Raw genomic sequence first — 15,328 nt, forward strand, 5'->3', positions numbered from 1 at the left:
GTATCACCAGAAGTCTGGCCACCAGATGATGAATTTCTCACTACAGCTGCAACAATGGTTGCAAAAAGTTGCAATCTGGACTAATGAAGGGACTTCCTGGACTAAAGAAATTACAGCTTTTCAAAGGTCTTTGCCTGCTTGCAGAAGGACACCAATGATGGGGCCAGCCTGATTTCCTGTGGGAGGGAGTTCCAGAGTCTGGGAGCAGCAACCATATATTATATCATGAACCACTGACCTGGAGTCATCCTGCACCACTTCGTTGGTTTTGTACACTGTGAGATGACTTCATCATATGATGATTTATTTTATCAGTGGTGATGTGGCTGTAGATGCCACAACAAGCCTGCACTTGTCTATTTTCCCTAAGGAGGACAAAATTAAACAATATTAAAAAGTTGAATCGTGACACGAGAAAGGGATGGAGAGTTGAAAGAACCAAGAGCAGAAATTGTTTTCTATGGGGAAAGGCACAATGTTCATAATGTAGTGGTAGCATTATTTTGACAGAGGAGAGGTAATCTGTTCCCCATATGCTTACTAAAGCATAAAGCAGAGATGACCTGGTCAAATTCTTCCACATCACTCTCATTCATGTTGTAGCTTTGTGTCTTTCATTTACTACAACAGATTCCTGCCCCTATTTTTGTTCATTGGCATCCACCTCAGACTTAATGACTACAACAGAGCATTCCTTCTTCAGATTATAACCAAACAAGGTTAGGAAGATTTTATACCCTCCTTGGCTCGTGTTAGCAGGTTTGTTTCACGAAATGTCCTTTGTTTCTTGTCACATTGTAAACTCATTGAATTTTCGAGTCTCTCTTGCTCACACCCATCAAAAGCTCTGCTACTATCTTTCTTCATTCTAAATAACAGTTGATTACTCATTACCTTTAACACAGAAAACCTTGCAGGATCCATCTTGCTCCTCTGGAGACATGAGCTACTGCTGCTCTGGACTAGCTTGATAGATACCAAGCCACATTGTGCCCATTCTTTGGATTACATTGTGTTTGATCATTCTTATGTTTTCAAGATGCATGCTTCTCTGGGTGCAACGAAGCCCAAAGTTACTATGAAACCCCCCCCCCCCGTTCAAAACAATGCTTTTGATGTAAGCCAGACAAACAGCTCTTAGGCACAGATGCTGCATTCTGCACCATAATTAGAATGGGATGTGGTATGGGGGAGGGGAGGAGTGCCATTTGAATGTACTTTAAAACTTTATGCCTGAGGGTTTTATATATACAACACATGCCCACACTTCCTGCTGTTGTATGTAGGGGAGGGGAGGTATGTGCAGAATTCAAGTGACTCACTCAGGGTGTTTCTTAAAAAGAAATCCTGTCTATCACACAGAAGTATGATCAAAGCTTATCCTGTTTCAGATGTTATTTTTCCCCCCACTGTTAGCTATGCATTGCTTATAATAGTAGAATTCTTAATCCAACTGTTTGCTTTCACTACAGAAAGTGAAGGACAAATTAATTCTCCTTCTGAGAGTACAAAGAGAAGGGTTTCTTTCCCAAGTGCAAACAATGTGATTGAGTTTCCAAACCTGTGTTTTTGAGAAGTTTAATTATACTTTAACTGCAGCCAAACTGTCAAAACATGGTAGCCAACCATTCCTGTGGAGAATGCCTTACCTTTCTTATATAAAAGCCGGTAATTGAGATTGGAAATGAAATTACGGCATTGAAAACAGAGAACAAGGCTGTGTTTTGTTGCCAAAAAGGAAAACAAACCAAATCCTTATGTTCAGACTTCTGAACTGAGGTAACGGAAGCTGGGGGTGGGGGGAGAGAAAGTAAAGTGTGGACACCGCAATGAGAGCTTTATTATTAAGCTTTATCAGTAGTGAAGCAGTAACGAGTGTAATTTTGACCTCACCAAAACCAGTTTAATGTGTCCTGAATGAAGATAGTTAAAACAGCCATAATTTAGAAGGTTCAGGTAAACTCACAGGTCCAGGCCCTTGTGTTAACAAGTATCTCAGTTGGCAGTGGTACAGAAGAAATTCTAATTGAAATATTGGAGAACTGCTCTCAGTTGGAACCATTTCATACAGGGTGAAGAGAGACATCCCAGATCTCTCACCAAAGAGCTTGTGAATGTAAATCATTCTTATAACACAATGGAATCCATAGCATTAGAATCAACGTGGTGGATTCCAAAGTTGTAACTAGAAATCTAACTACATAGACAAGATACACCGAATGATTAGAAAAAGTATGATAAGGGGTCGTTTCTGCATCAAATGCTTGAAGCTTGTGGCATGATGTGTCTCTGATCACAGAAGCCTACTTTCCAGCACAAAGCAGACCAGGTTTCAGTGAGACAAATTTTGGATTGCAAAAGTTCCCTTGATTCTTCACATGCTTCAGTCAGACCAAGAAAAAGGGGACTTCCAGTAGCAAGCAGCAGCTTGTATCTATACAACCTGTAGAGAACCAGAAAAATTCAACAGTTTTGTGCAAGCTAGCATTAAAAGGATGCTGAGAGTTTTCATTTTACTACTTTGTGCATGGTTGATTCACTTGTTATATAGCTTTCCTCTCCTTTTCACTTGAAACCTATATTGTAATGTCTTACCTGGATTATTTGGGGACAACTGAAGTATCTTGAGGGCTAATGTGGTTTACCAGGTGGAGTACAAAACTAAGACTCAGAAAGCTTGGGTTTGGCTATGGAAACTGATTGGGAAGACAATGTAATTAGCATAGAATAAAGTACAGACAATAGAATTTCTTCAATTAGGACTGGTAAATTCACTTATCTGGAACTGAAGTCCTAAGCATGTGTGCTGGGGAGGAAGACTCCCTGTGCACAGTGGGACTTAATTCTGCATAAACTGACGTGCAATTGTACAGTAAGTTAATCTGTTAACATAGCAAAAGAAAATATCATTGGCCAGTATCCTATTGCAATTATGCAGTGCAAACCAATATGTATATAAACGCACACAACTTACACACACACACATATGTGTGTAACTAGTGTGCACAATAGTGTTGGCTGTGATCTGCTCGGATATACCCAGTCACACACTTGGCTATGCTTTTAGTCTTGTGCCAAGGCATGCAACAAATGGCCAGAAAATATCAAAACTGCTTGAGTTTATTCCCCTTACGTGTATGGCATTCAGTAACAGGACTTTAGCCACTGTAGTAAAACAAACAAACTGCAGAAGAATGAAAAAGAATACAAAAATAAAACCAAAGGTAAGGTAAAAGTAAAGGCCCCCCTTGACATTTAGTCCAGTCGTGTCCGATTCTAGGGCACGGTGCTCATCCCTGTTTCCAAGCCATAGAGCCAGCGTTTGTCTGAAGACAGTTTCCGTGGTCACATGGCCAGCGTGACTAGACACAGAACGCCATTACCTTCCCAGTGAAGTGGTACCTATTTATCTACCTGCATTTACATGCTTTTGAACTGCTAGGTTGGCAGGAACTGTGACAAGTGACGGGAGCTTACTCCGTCACGTGGATTTGATCTTACAACTGCAGGTCTTCTGACCTTGCAGCACAGAGGCTTCCACGTGCTCTTGGAAATGGTGTGAAGATTTTATAGGGCTGGACCTGCCATGACGCAAAGTGATACCACTATTAACATTCCCTTTCCTCCTCCACACTACAATATAGTACAGAGTTCAAGGGGAGTTATTTGTGTATGTGAAGTAATAGTACAAGCATATAGTAAAGTAGTTCCCACCAGACCCATTTGGAAAGTATGAGTAAGGTTAAATGTCTTTTTCTACTAAACTGAAGCTACATTCACATGGATTTGATCTTATGAGTGCTGGTCTTCTGACCCTGCAGCACAGAGGCTTCTACGGTTTAACTTGCAGTGCCACCACGTCCCACTAAACCAAAGGTATTGTGGAAATATTGTGGGAAGTGTTACAACATTTTTGTATTTATTTTATTTGTGTTCTCCTTTTAGTATACATGATGGAACATACTAACACAACTACCTCTCTGCAAAATTAGTTTTTCTTTTAGTTCTTGGGATTAGTACATTGGATAGCCAGATATTGTGAACTTGAACTCCCAGAAGACCTATCTTGTTAGGAATAGTGAGAACTGTACTTCAATCACATTTGGAGATCCAAGTCTAGGAATCCTTGTGTTTGATCATGATATAACGAGTGGGTTTGCTTGATCACTAGAGAGTCATAGCAAGGAGCAATACACTTTTAAGACTGGCAATGACCTGCTAGCAGCCTTGGTTTTTTTCTTGAAGGAAATGAGCTTATGGGCCCAATGTGATCAGGAGACAGAAGCTGGAAGAATAGATTGGGGAGTTTCAGACTTGTCCTAGCAAGCTACACACATCTGGGTGTTTTGACAGTGACGAAGGGCAGGACAAGACAGCTCACTCTACAGTAAAGAGAAAGAAAAAAAAATCACTGGGCTATGTCACCATACTAAAGCACAATATAATCTAATCTCCAAAAGGGCCTGGGAAAATACAAGGCATTTACCTGGTATCCCAGAGAAAATAAAATGTCCACCTCTATGGGGAAGGAATGCACTGCTAAAGACCCTTTCTCGTAGACACCCAATGTGTCACAGTGGATGGGGCAGAGAGGATTAGGTTTAATTCCAACAATTAATACAGCATATTCCTAATTCTACATGACCTAAGATTCTTCTCCTTGTTTTGTTCATAAAAAGCCAGTTAGTCCTGCATCAACAAAATATTTTGTATTCTTTATTTAGAGCCAGTATGGTATAGTTGATAAGAGTGTTAGACTTGAATTCAGGAGGCCAGGGTTCTAATCCCTCCTCAATCACAGAAGCTCACTAAGGGTGTGTCTATGCCATGGTGAACCAATTTTTGAATGTCTCATGTACCTTGAAACTATCAGAATCACCATAACTGGAGAACAAGATGACAGCATATTTTTAAAAAGCAATTATTTATTTTTATTTGTATACCAAATACTTCTTTTTAAATTTTCTAAACTTCCTGGCCTGGTATCAAATGGAATTTTGTAAGCCGAAACCTATGTCAGATTTCATTTTGTTGACTGATACCAGATCCGAATGAAAATGTACCAGGAGAGCATTCTTGGACTTCATATGCAAATACTGTCTAGTGGATAGAGTTCACTTCTAGAAGAACCAGTGATTCCACCGTGAACAAATTTCTTTCATTAGCTGTGGGGACTGCACCTGTGAGAAAACAAACATACCCGTTCATCTGTGGAGAGGCTGAGGTCAGTTAAAAGCTAGAAAGGTAAAGATAATGACAGTATGCTGTCTCCCAGCACAGCCTGATTTATGCAAACAAACTATTTGCCTGAGGTGGCAAGAGACTTTAGTTCATGACAAAAAAGTCTCTAAATTATATTGCTTCCTAAATTCTTTGGCTTAAGACTGACAGATACACATTTAGTATGCAACAATGTTTTATAGTGATTTAATTCAGAGGCCATAAGGACGTGTTTCAGGCTGTGCATTCCTTGCATGTAATGAGATGAAACTCTGTCCACATAACAACTGAAAACAAAAGTCTTAAATCATGGCCAGCTGCCACTGACAATGACCTCATTCCCACTGCAGAGGCAGGATCCACCCAGCAGGATTTTGACCAATGATAAAAAACAAAACAAAACATTTTTCTACACTTTAATATGTTTGTGGTCTTTTGTCAATAATGAAGAGATTGGAAATGTAGCTCTTTTCTACTGCAACCCACAGAATACTCCACCCAACGTGGCCACCTATTTTGGTAGGAGTAGGGTTCTGGGATTTTTAAGTTTTTCCATCTCTGTATGATATAACAGAGACTTCTTCACACTGCAGAGAATTGTGGACTCTGCAGGCCCTGGGATTCTGAGGAGAGAGAGAGAAACATAACATACCATTTTTGAGGTGAATGTCATCCTACAATGATTTTCTTGGAGGATTATGGGATGGGAAAAAGGCAAATGAAAAGGGGCAACATAGCTTGGTATACACAAGGGATGGGTGTTGTTTACAGACTGTATAAATCATATTTGTGAACTTCATTCCCTCTCTAAAAAAATACACAATGTGATGGCCATAGGGAATCCAGCTATAAGGAATAGGGAAAGATTGGGGAAAGAGAAGAAATGGGAGTGGGTCAGCAAGGAGGGTTACATCTTCAGTCGTGTCATTACATCACATGCAGCGAAATAAGGTAGCAGGTTCATATGCATAAGTGAATGCTGGCAGAAACATCTGGACAAAGATTGGTTTGGTGCATTTTATGCAACATGAAAAAACTCTGAGAAACACAGGAAGTAGCAGGGAAAAACCAGAAGAAGCTGTGCATGATCGAAAGTACTCTGAAAACAGTTTGTGATTACAGTACTGCACAGAGAGATCCAACTCCTGCCTGGTTTCTCCTAAAGATTGTCTCTTTTCTTGTTTCCTCACCAAAACATGGTCAAAAACTGTCTCTTCATTCTGTAGTCAAAATGCTTCACTAGACTACAAGCCTTCCCTTACGGACTTCCCTTAAAGGTGCTTCAGGATACAGACTTAAAAAAAGTCATGATTTAAAAAATCATAAGAATTAAAGATAGATTTAAATAATGCAACACCAATTAAAAACATTCAGAAAAATTATGGAGCTATTACCAAAGAAAATGTTTCTCTTACTGTTTAGGAGAGAGACAGAGAGAGAGTGTGTGTGTTTGTGTGTGTGTGTGTGTGTGTGTGTGTGTGTGTGTGCTTTGCTGCTATATTATTTTGTTTCACTTTGTTGTTTTTCCTTCTTTGTTGTTACTGTATTCTGCTCAATTGGCTTGCAGGAACCACCCATACAGGTCTCACAGCTGACTGTACGTATAAGATATGGTAGCTCAACACAACCGATAAACAGAAACCTGTCTGTCTGCAAGTGTCTTAAAAATGAAAAAGATGGGTGGAAGGTGCAATAAAAGCTGTACAGCACAGGAAGACTTCTTCAGAAAACAGGATTTAGGCATCTTCCTTGTTTAAATGAGTTATTTATGCAATATTTACTAATGTATTTTTAAAAACATTATAACTCATTGCAGATTATGGAGCCTGGCCTGGTTCCATCTTGACTAAGCAAAAGCTTGACTTGGATTTTGACAACTCACTGCCCCCCATCAAGTTTTTCATCCTTCTCACTGTAGAAATCATTCAGATTTTTTTTAAAAAAATATGTTCTTGTAAGGCTTTGTAGTTCACTTTACCTGGCTGGACAGCTCAGTGGTTCACCTTGGAGACAAAAAGCTATTTCACAAAAGCTAAGCCTTAGTCACACTTAATCATAAAGTGCTGTCAAATCAATTCTAACTTATGGTGACCATTTTCAGGGTTTTCCAGGTAAAGAGTATTCAGAAATGGTTTACCATTCCCATCTGGGAGGACCCTGGGACTGTCCTAATCTACTAAGCTATCCAGCCAGCTAATCATACTTGAGGCCAGCACAAAACATGTACGTAGAATGAAGGTGTTGGTTGCAGGGAAGTGATTTGACCAAGCTCTCTAGACCAACCTTTCTCATAAATCTTTTTTACTTCTGTGTTTTTCTTCCATATGGTTGTTAAGGATGACTTCTATGCGGTTGTTTTTCTTCCTCTTTCAGGCTGCAATGTGGCCATATGAAGAATATTTTCAAAATTATATGTCCTTGTTGAAATTGTGAGTCTTGTTGACACATCAAAAAAGTTCTCAATTCCAGTGTTAGAACAAGACAAGAAGCTGCTGGGAGGGGTTCGTTTGGATTTTTTGAAATTTCAATAAAACGACTCTGTGCAAAACTACTGTACTGTCTTTTGTGTCTGGAGCAAAATGCGCAAACACGTATGCACATGCACTGACATGGGCAAAGCACAGAAGGATAAGCTGGTTAATCAAACCATAGTGACAACCCATCAGACACATCTCATTTTAGAAGTTCATGTAGCAAAGGAATAGCCAATGTAGCTTCGTACAGAGTGCACTGTTTGTGCAACAACATTCCAGCAAATGTGGGAAAGAAACAAGCAAGGATTTATATCTTGTCCTGTATTTCAATGCATACTCAGTTGGGAGTACTGTATGTCTGACTGAACACAGTGGGATGTCTGAGTAGGCATGCATAGGAGTGCACTAGTATTATACTCTATTTGAATAAGCACAATTATTCTAAGAACTGGTTACTCAGGATGTCATAATGTGTTTCCATAGGATCAGTGAGTTTTTTTTTAAATAATCTGCAACCAAAGAATCAGAACTATATATTGGCAGTTGTGACAATGCCAGTGCCTATATTGTATTATAAATATTTTTCTTTATTTGTATTTGATTTCAATTTTTATTAGCATTTTATAGCTCATAAAAACATTTTATGAGGCCAAAAGTAACATTGGATCATATCTCACTGTTGTATTACAATTCCTGGATAGTGTAAACACCATAGGAATATTTAGACCCCACTATTACTTATTTGTCTCCCTGGATGGCTTTTGTGTGGGTAGGTGAAATTGAAATAAAGACAAATAAATAATAATTTAGTAGCTTTAAAAACAATGTTGAGTATACATCCAGTTATAATTCCAAGTGGCTAGGCATGAAGCCAAAAATCATTGCAAAACAAATTGATTTTACTTTTTACCTTGCTTCCTCATTCCCCTTCTTTCTTCATCTGTCACCAAAAGAAACTGGTATGACAAATGAAACAGACAGAAGGGTGCTCAGGAAACCTTGACAATAGGGGAGCAGTCAGCTACACTCTCAGGGAGACTGCATTTTCCTAGCCACCTGGATGTAGTGTTTGGGAAATGCTCCATTCATCAAAAGTATGTGCAACTTTTAGAATGTTAAGAATATGTTATTTGACAGTAATAATAATACATTTCTGCTTTTTTTAAAAAAATTGTAATTGTTGCTCTTGTTTTGACCCACTTTGCGATCACTTGCTATGAGGAGCAAGATAGGAATAAAATAAAATAATAGGCTGCTACTGCTGCTTTTTACAGTCTGAGGATTAAGACAAATGTTCTGGGAATGAGCATTTTCTCTTCCTACAGTGTCTTCTCTGCAGTGATGCTGTTGCTTTTGTGATGTGCATCTCAGCAATCTGAGCCAAAAGAAAGCCAGTTTTTTTTCAGTTCCAAAACATGCCGCACTTGTGTTTTCCATGTGATTTTACATTCAGACATATGTGAAGCAATGCTGCAATCAGTGTTATGGCTAGTTTGGCTCTGAATTTATGTGTAAACCCAGTCAGAAGAGTCAGTCCTTTTATGTGTTTGATACAGAAGGTACTTTCTAAAATTGTAATACAGTCAGAGACATTTTAGATTCAACGAAATGGCCTCAAACAGATTTGGAGGAAACTGGTGTATTAGTCCCCTTCATGGATTGCTGCCTTGTTGTGGCGAAGGGGCTTGAGTAACTCAGAGAAGCTATGGGCTATGCCGTGCAGGGACACCCAAGACGGACAGGACATAGTGGAGAGTTCCGACTAAACGCAATCCACCTGGAGTAGGAAATGGCAATGCCACTCCAGTATCTTTGCCAAGAACGCCTCATGATCAGAAACAAAAGGCTAAAAGATATGACGCTGGAAGATGGGACCCTCAGGTCGGAAGGCGTCCAACATGCTACTGAGGAAGAGTGGAGGACAAGTACAAGTAGCTCCAGAGCTAATGAAGTGGTTGGGCCAAAGCCGAAAGGACGCTCAGCTGTGGACGTGCCTGGAAGTGAAAGGAAAATCCAATGCTGCAAAGAAAAATACTGCATAGGAACCTGGAATGTAAGATCTATGGACCTGGGGAAGGTAGAGGTGGTCAAACAGGAGATGGCAAGAATAAATGACATCCTGGGCGTCAGTGAACTAAAATGGACAGGAATTGGTGAATTGAGTTCAGATGATTATCATATCTACTATTGTGGGCAAGAATCCCATAGAAGGAATGGAGTAGCCTTCATAGTCAACAAAAGAGTGGGAAAAGCTGTAATGGGATACCATCTCAAAAATGACAGAATGCTGTCAATATGATTCCAAGTCAGACCTTTCAACATCATAATAATCCAAGTTTATGCACCAACCAGCATTGCTGAGGAGACTGAAATTGAACAATTTTATGAAGACTTACAACACCTTCTAGAACTGACACCAAAGAAAGATGTTCTTCTCATTCTAGGGGACTGGAATGCTAAAGTAGGGAGCCAAGTGATAAAAGGAACAACAGGGAAGTTTGGCCTTGGAGTTCAGAACGAAGCAGGGCAAAGGCTAATAGAGTTTTGTCAAGAGAACAAGCTGGTCATCACAAACACTCTTTTCCAACAACACAAGAGGATGAGCAATATGGAAATCAGATTGATTATATTCTCTGCAGCCAAAGATGGAGTAACTCTATACAGTCAGCAAAAACAAGACCTGGAGCTGACTGCGGCCCTTGATCATCAGCATCTCATAGCAAAATTCAAGCTTAAACTGAAGAGAGTAGGAAAAACCACTGGGCTAGTCAGGTATAATCTAAACCAAATTCCTTATGAATACACAGTGGAAGTAAAGAACAGATTTAAGGAACTCGATTTGGTGGACAGAGTGCCTGAAGAACTTTGGATAGAGGCTCGTAACATTGTACAGGAGGCAGCAACAAAAACCATCCCAAAGAAAAGGAAATGCAAGAAAGCAAAGTGGATGTCCAACAAGGCCTTAGAAATAGCAGAGAGAAAAAGGGAAACAAAATGCGAGGGAGATAGGGAAAGCTACAGAAAATTGAATGCAGACTTCCAAAGAATAGCAAGGGGAGACAAGAGGGCCTTCTTAAATGAACAATGCAAAGAAATAGAGGAAAATAACAGAAAAGGAAAAACTAGAGATCTGTTCAGGAAAATTGGAGATATTAGAGGAACATTTTGTGCAAAGATGGACATGATAAAGGACAAAAATGCGAGGGACCTAACAGAAGCAGAAGACATCAAGAAGAGGTGGCAAGAATACACAGAGGAATTATATCAGAAAGATTTGGATATCCTGGGCAACCCAGACAATGTAGTTGCTGACCCTGAGCCAGACATCCTGGAGAGTGAAGTCAAGTGGGCTTTAGAAAGCCAGGTTAACAACAAGGCCAGTGGAGGTGATGGCATCCCAGTGGAACTATTTAAAATCTTAAAAGATGATGCTGTTAAGGTGCTACATTCAATATGCCAGCAAGTTTGGAAAACTCAACAGTGGCCAGAGGATTGGAAAAGATCAGTCTACATCCCAATCCCAAAGAAAGGCAGTGCCAAAGAATGCTCCAACTACTGTACAATTGCACTCATTTCACACGCTAGCAAGGTTATGCTCAAAATCCTCCAAGGTAGGCTTCAGCGGTATGTGGACCGAGAACTCCCAGAAGTACAAGCTGGATTTCAAAGGGGCAGAGGAACTAGAGACCAAATTGCTAACATGTGCTGGATTATGGAGAAAGACAGAGAGTTCCAGAAAAATATCTACTTCTGCTTCATTGACTACGCAAAAGCCTTGAACTGTGTGGACCACAGCAAACTATGGCAAGTCCTTAAAGAAATGGGAGTGCCTGACCACCTTGTCTATCTCCTGAGAAACCCATACGTGGGACAGGAAGCAACAGTTAGAACTGGATATGGAACAACTGATTGGTTCAAAATTGGGAAAGAAGTACGACAAGGCTGTATATTGTCCCCCGGCTTATTTAACTTATAAGCAGAATACATCATGCGGAAGGCTGGACTGGAGGAATCCCAAACCGGAATTAAGATTGCTGGAAGAAATATCAACAACCTCCGATATGCAGATGATACCACTCTGATGGCAGAAAGTGAGGAGGAATTAAAGAACCTTGTAATGAGGGTAAAAGAGGAGAGTGCAAAAAAAAAAAAAAAAAAAAAAAAAACAGCCTAAAACTCAACATCAAAAAAACTAAGATCATGGCAACTAATATATTCTTGGGCCCAAAAGAAGATAGGAGTGTAGGGTAAAGTTTATGATGTATAGATACTCACTTAGCACATACTGGAAATGAAATTGGGGGAGCAGATAGGTTAACGAAGCTGGAGTCCCAGACTCCAAAGGGGGGTGGGGTTAGTTTTAGGGGTTAGTCTCTTTTTTTTCTTTTCTCTCTCTCTTTTTGCTTTCTTGTCAAATTTTAAAATAAATAAATAAATTTTAAAAAAAACTAAGATCATGGCCACTGGTCCCATCACCTCCTGGGAAATTGAAGGGGAAGATATGGAGGCAGTGACAGATTTTGCTTTCTTGGGCTCCATGGTCACTGCAGATGGAGACAGCAGCCCCGAAATTAAAAGACACCTGCTTCTTGGGAGGAAAGCGATGACAAAACTTGACAGCATCTTAAAAAGCAGAGACATCACCTTGCCAACAAAAGTCCGAATAGTCAAAGCTATGGTTTTTCCTTTCGTGATGTATGGATGTGAGAGCTGGACCATAAAGAAAGCAGACCGCCAAAGAATTGATGCCTTTGAACTGTGGTGCTGGAGGAGGCTCTTGAGAGTTCCCTGGACTGCAAGGAGAACAAACCTATCAATTCTTAAGAAAATCAACCCTGAGTGCTCACTGGAAGGAGAGATCCTGAAGCTGAAGCTCCAGTACTTTGGCCATCTCATGGAAGAGAAGACTCCTTGGTGTGACGGCAAGAGGAGAAGGGGACAACTGAGGATGAGATGGCTGGACAGTGTCTGCGAAGCAACCAACATGAAATTGACACAACTACGGGAGGCAGTGGAAGATAGGAGGGCCTGGCATGCTCTGGTCCATGGGGTCACGAAGAGTCGGACATGACTAAATGACTAAACGATGGTAGTATTAGTGACACCCTCTTTTGTAAATCATATTTATCTATCATATATTTATATAATCTGCATTTTGCAATTTATGTTTATGTTGCAGTTTATGTTGCTTCCATCTGCTTCTTCCATATATTAAAGTGAATGTAGCTTCAGTTTAGTAGAAAAAGACATTTAACCTTACTCATACTTTCCAAAGGGGTCTGGTGGGAACTACTTTACTATATGCTTGTACTATTACTTCACATACACAAATAACTCCCCTTGAACTCTGTACTATATTGTAGTGTGGAGGAGGAAAGGGAATGTTAATAGTGGTATCACTTTGCGTCATGGCAGGTCCAGCCCTATAAAATCTTCACACCATTTCCAAGAGCACGTGGAAGCCTCTGTGCTGCAAGGTCAAAAGACCAGCAGTTGTAAGATCGAATCCACGTGACGGAGTGGGCCGCCATCACTTGTCCCAGCTCCCGCCGACCTAGCAGTTTGAAAGCATGCAAAATGTAAAATGCGAGTAGATAAATAGGTACCACCACAGTGGGAAGGTAACGCCGTTCCATGTCTAGTCGCGCTGGCCACGTGACCACGGAAGATTGTCTTTGGACAAACGCTAGCTCTGTGGGTTGGAAACGGAGATGAGCACCGCCCCCTAGAGTTGGACACAACTGGATAAATTGTCAAGGGGAACCTTCCAAGAGTCATGTCTGCTGAGTGGGACAGGATTACAAGGAAATCGCTCTGCCTGTTGTTCTGATGGGTTTACACAGTTTTCACACCTTTCTCAGGTATGTGCATGGTTCTTCCTGGCCTTATTTTCTAGGCGTCGAGAACTGGGACCATAGGCAAGCTTTGGCATCCCGCTAAGTTACACCTCTACATAAGTTCCCTTCAGCACTTCTGGAGAAGAAGGAAGGGGGGTGTTGTATTCCAGGTCAAGACTCAGGGAGGTCCCACCCAAAGACAAGAGATCCCACCCAGAGCTTTTGCTGTTTGTTCTTGCAACAGTGTGGTTAGAATTTGGTTCACGAGCCTGGTGAGCGTTGCTCTACTCCCTTTGCCTCTCATTATTTTCTCTAGTAAATTATTGTTCAAGGCAAACTACTCATGCTTTTGCCTCTCTCTATATATGTACATATGTCTATATGTAAGTTATTTTATAAGCTCATCTCCCACCTGCTTTCCCAATATCAGCTTCCAAAGAATGTTGGCTTTTAAAAGGATGCTTTTAGGGTGCAACTCTACAGTGGGGGGGGGGGAATATGAGTTGATCCACTGTGATTTGCCCCTGTGAAATCAGATTTCCCCAAGTGAATTTGCTGTAGACATCCAGATTTGCAGAAGTCAGCAGAGAACTCAATTTACACTGAGCCCTAAGATCAGAAGTTGCCTTAACAAGCTGCTAACAAATGCTGATTGGAAATTTCTAACCCCTCCCCTTTCTTTTATGTTGGAGTTTTATTTACACCTTTACCTGCTATCTGTAGTTTGAGTGACTGGGAGGGAATGTTCTGGGCTGGCATGATTGTCTGTCTATTCAGCACTAAACAATTGTTCCTTTCAGCCTTTAAATTCAAAGAGAACCCTGCCTCTCTGCTGAGTGTTCTATTCTTCTCTTTCATTGGTTAGTGGTAGTTGTTTTACTGCTGTTGATCTGTTTAGCTGGTTGCTAATATGTGTGCAGTAAACAAAGCAGTATATGCAAGTCTGTAATTTCAAGCAACTGTAAGTAGGCTTCATGCTCTGGAGAGGACACGCCTCAATTCAGAGCATGTTTCCATAGTCTCTCGAGACTGAAGGATGCCTATGATGATTTATTTATTTTTTATATCCCGCCCATCTGGTATATTCTACCACTCTGGGCGGCTACCAACAAACATATATACAGTTAAAATAATATAAATCCATTAGCAGCATCGATAACGAAACATTCCAAAAATAATAAATAATAAAGAAAATATTTTTAAATTATTTCTCCTTCAAATGTCTCACAGTAAGCTACTGATACTTTAAGTGCCAGTTAATGAGAAAGGGGTGGACTCTAGGGAGCTTGTAGCTATTCTTCTCTGTGGGTCACTGTACTTCTACTGCATAGCAAAAGAGAGTTTGACCAGAAATCCAAAACTCTGCAACATTTTATTGGTCAAAACCAACTGCAACAAATTTAAACCACCCCTGCTGGCTGAACCGAAAAAAGAAAAAGAAAGAGGACAATTCTCTGTTCCCCCAAAAACCCAATACAAAAGTGGACTTCCCAATGTCCAGTTTTATGTTGTATAGTCATGCTCAGCCTGATGTAAATTTTGAGGCAAAGGGCCAACGCAGCTATCCCTCTTGTTTAGGGAATGTTTTTGCCTATTTTGATGTATATCACTTGTGGAGCCCTGAAAGGAATAAAAGTGACAAATCAATACTTTAAATACACAAATTTTAAATTATACATTTCAAGAAATAAAAAATGACTTGCTTATTTCCCAGTGTCATTTCCCAGCACATGAGCTATTATTTTTAATACTCATTTCTGTTCTCACAATGGCTACAAATGTGAAACTTCAAATGAG

General features: G+C 40.3%; 1 long non-coding RNA gene across 1 annotated transcript; it reads left to right on the forward strand.

Moving 5' to 3' along the window:
- Window positions 1–4,016: 4,016 nt before the first annotated feature.
- LOC144585884 (uncharacterized) lies at window positions 4,017–14,973 on the forward strand. Its single transcript, XR_013540483.1, has 2 exons — window positions 4,017–8,788; window positions 13,110–14,973. It is a non-coding gene; the product is annotated as an uncharacterized LOC144585884 (long non-coding RNA).
- Window positions 14,974–15,328: the final 355 nt, after the last annotated feature.

Source organism: Pogona vitticeps, chromosome 1 (assembly GCF_051106095.1).
Source record: "Pogona vitticeps strain Pit_001003342236 chromosome 1, PviZW2.1, whole genome shotgun sequence".
Taxonomy (NCBI): domain Eukaryota; kingdom Metazoa; phylum Chordata; class Lepidosauria; order Squamata; family Agamidae; genus Pogona; species Pogona vitticeps.